This window comes from Oryx dammah, unplaced genomic scaffold (genome assembly GCF_014754425.2).
Source record: "Oryx dammah isolate SB20612 unplaced genomic scaffold, SCBI_Odam_1.1 HiC_scaffold_23, whole genome shotgun sequence".
NCBI classification, from domain to species: domain Eukaryota; kingdom Metazoa; phylum Chordata; class Mammalia; order Artiodactyla; family Bovidae; genus Oryx; species Oryx dammah.
The window spans coordinates 96,165,507-96,169,704 of NW_024070207.1; positions in this window are offsets into that span (position 1 = coordinate 96,165,507).

Below are 4,198 nucleotides of genomic sequence, written 5' to 3' on the forward strand. Positions count from 1 at the left end.
GTCCACAACCACCAGGTACTAGAGAAGAGCCCTGCTCACTCCTCTGGAGACCCTGGAAAGACCCCAGACATGACATTCATTAGGACGCAACTCCATGATATTTTATATATCATTAAAGACTTCTTTTCTTTAAGCTAACAGAAATTGAAAGGCTCAGCCACATCTAGGTTACAAAAAAGAGATGATTTTATATAAACTTTCTTAATCAGTTTGGTCTTGCATAATCATGGCTCCCCAGGCCTTCCTCCCAAAAGGTATTGGCTATTTTAAAATAGCAAAATACATTCAACCAAATTGGCTGTGAAAATCTACTAAATACAAACTCTCATTTGGTAACAGCCTGTTTTACACACACACACACACACACACACACACGTGTGCACGTGCAAGCACGTGTGCACAAGTACACACATTCTAGTGAAAAATCACCCCATGTCCAGAATTGAGTCTGATGAACTGCAGTCACATTTACTTAAATACTTTGACTTTACCTGAGAAGAAGTCTTCACTGAACACACGGCAGCTTTTAGAAGATATTTTTAAAAGGTAAACAGTTTTTGCCTTCTCTCTGATTATTCATGGAATGAATATATCATTTTCCTATGTTGGAACTCCTGTATTGATGAGACATATAAATATGTAGAAGTGATAATAATTCATGTTAATGAGGTATATAATATAACAGATACCTTCTAAAATGGAAGCATTCAGCAAGAGAGACTTTAAACTTGACTTTCCCCATTCTGGACACCAGAATCTTGCCTACAACTATCAGGCAGAAACTCCCATTCCAAGTATCTACCTACCGTAACACATAGAAGAAGCATTTCATTCAGAACTTCATGAAGACAACCCATAAATTTACCAAGAATCATACATGTATATATATCATTACAAAGTTAAAGCATGACTATATACAGTAATTATTACAATAGCACTTAATAAGCATTGCTGCATCACACACTGTTCTAAGTGCTTTCTTTTTAAGTCAGTTAATCCTCACAACATGCCTATGAGAAGAGTTTTATTTTCCCAATTTTCATTGTATACTTGAGTCACAGAGAAGATACTGAACTTGCATAAGAACACACAGCTTTTAAACGGATTTCTAACTTTATAAAACCTGTGTTCTTAATCACAGTGCTTTACATTGTGTACAGTCATTTCCACATGAATTTCCTTCGTTTTCCTCTGAAGAATTGATGAATATCCTTAGCCAGGTGTGGCTAATAAAATGATCATTTTGATCCTGTATTGTTTTATTCTGTTGTGTTACTTAAGTTCTGCTGACAAGTCCTCTTCTGGGTGTCATGTTGCCATCTCTGCTGGGGTCTGTATTGAGTTAGGCTACATGTATTGACTTTATACTGTATCAGCTTAGCTAAGCCCAGAACTGTTTCTCAGAATTGCCTTCTTTGTATGGTTCTGGTTTCTGGTTGGCCACGAGATTTTAGAAGGTAAAGATTTAGGTCAGTGTAAGGTGCCAGGCAATACTGCAGAGCACGCACATTGCCACTGATACTCTGGCTTACCTTGTTAGCACCACGTGTCAGTTGGACACACAGGTTCTTCAGCTTCTGCCTGACCTCCTTCAGCTTCTTCAAGTTCTGGGCCACACACATGTGTAGCTGCATAACAAATGATGCCAATTTCTGAAGGTCACCCATATCACAGAAGCTGGAGATGGTAATAACAGACAATTTCCACTTTGACCTTGCATGTTCCGGTTTCCACTTGTTCTCTCCCACTTCACATTCAGCTTTCCTGACAGCTACCCCTGCTATCTACAGGGAGTCCAGGCTCATCACCAGTGCAGAGACAACAGCATTTCATAGAGTTCTCACCAGTTCCCACAATCGCCTAAGGTCTAATCCTTATGATAAATTTCAAATTCTGTGTGGTTTACAGTGGTTCTACATTCCTAATCGAACCTGAATGGGCTATGATGACAAATTAACTTCAAAGCCAGTAGCTTAACAAAGGTTTATTTTGAGCTCAGATCAGGAATCCAGTGTGAATCAGCAAAGTGGATTGGCCAACACTTCATGCATACAGTAAATTGTTTGAATTTTAGCCATTCTGAATGGTACATAGCATTCTCTTGGTTTTAATTTGAATTTCTCTAATGATGTTGAGCATATTTTCTGTGCTTATTTGTCATCTATTTATATACTTTGGATTATCTTTTCCAAATTTGTCAGGTTGTTTATTATTATGGAGTTTTGAGAGTTCTTAATGGATATGTGACTTGCAAATATTTTTTCTCTATCTGTGGCTTGTCTTTTAACTTTCCTAACATTGCTTTTTAAAGAACAGATGTTTTTAGTTTTGATGAAGTTGTTTTAATATATTTTTTATGGATTGTGCTTTCGATGTCATATCTAAGAAATCTTTGCCTACCCAAAAGTCGCTAAGATATTCTCCTATATTTTATTCTAGATATTTTACAGTTTTGTTTTACATTCAGGACTATTATCCTTTTTGAATTGGTGTTTGTCTTTAGTGTGAGGTATTGCTCAAAGTTTTTTTGTTGCAGTATGAATGTTAAATTTTTACAGCACTAAAGGAAAAGACTATCCTTTCTGTATTGTATTGCTTTTGCACCTTTGTCAGGAATCAGTTGACCTTATATGTGTGGGCCTATTTCTAGACTTTCTGTTCTGTTTCATTGATTTATTTGTCTACCTTTATGCCAGTGCCCCTCTGTCATCTTTAATGTAGCTTTTTAGTAAATCTTTGAGTGTTGTTTCTACAAGTTTTTCTTAAAAGATTTTTTTTGTCTTCAAGGCCCTTTACATTTCTATATTCATTTTAGAATCAATCTGTAAATTTCTATTTAAGAAGCCTACTGAGATTGTGAAAATTGAATTAAATTTAATATATAAATCAGTTTGGGGAGAATTAATATTTTAACAATCTTAAGTCTTCTGATCCATGAACTTTAATTTCACTTAGCAATATTTTATTGTTTTGGGTATACAGATCTTACAAGCTTTTGTCAGATTTATACCTAAACTTTCAATTGTTTGTATAATATATAGTATAGAGAACTCACTTACTAGTTCTAATTTTTTTTTGAAGATTCTGTTTTCTACATAGACAATCATTTTATCTTTGAATAGACAGTTTAACTTTTTCTCCCCAATCTGAATATCTCTTTTCATTTTCTTGCCTGATTGCATTAGTTAGAACTTTCAGTACAGTAGTGAATAGGAGTGGCAAGAGTGATTGATTATCATGATCTTAAGGGAAAAACATTCAGTCATTCATCATAAATTATAATATCAGTTGTAGTTCTTTTGTAAATAAATGCTTTTTATTGGGCTGAGGAAGTTGCCTTCTAGTTTCAAGTTTGCTGAAAATTTTTATGAGGAATGGATGTTGAATTTTGTTAGATACTTTTTCTGCATGTATTGATATTATCATATAGTTTTTCTTTTATGGTCTGTTAATGTGAAATAGATTGATTGAATTTTGAATGTTAAAATATTTGTATTCCTATGCTAAACTCTTTTTGGTCATGATGCATTATACTTTTTATGTTATGTATTGTTGGATTCAGTTTCCCAAAATTTAAAGAATTTTTACATCTGTGTTCATGAGGGAAATTGATCTGTAGTTTTCTTTGGTGGTTTTTGTCTTTTGGTAATATCTTGGTCTGGTTTTGCTATCAGCATAATGCTGGCCTCATAGAACGAGTTAGGACGTACTTCCTCTTCAGTTTTCTGTACAAGTTTATGAGAATTGGTATCTCTTAATGTTAAGTAGAATTCACCAATGAAGTCATCAGGGCCTGGAATTTTCTTCATAGGGAGGTTTTTAACTACACTTGTTGACTCTTAAATGCTAGAACCTAGGCATGATACTGGAGAAGGCGATGGCAACCCACTCCAGTACTCTTGCCTGGAAAATCCCATGGACGGAGGAGCCTGGTAGGCTGCAGTCCATGGGGTCACAAAGAGTTGGACATGACTGAGTGACTTCACTTTCACTTTTCACTTTCATGCATTGGAGAAGGAAATGGCAACCCACTCCAGTGTTCTTGCCTGGAGAATCCCAGGGACGGGGGAGCCTGGTGGACTGCCATCTATGGGGTTGCACAGAGTCACACACACTGTTCTTGCCTGGAGAATCCCAGGGATGGGGGAGCCTGGTGGGCTGCCGTCTATGGGGTTGCACAGAGTCAGACATGACTGAA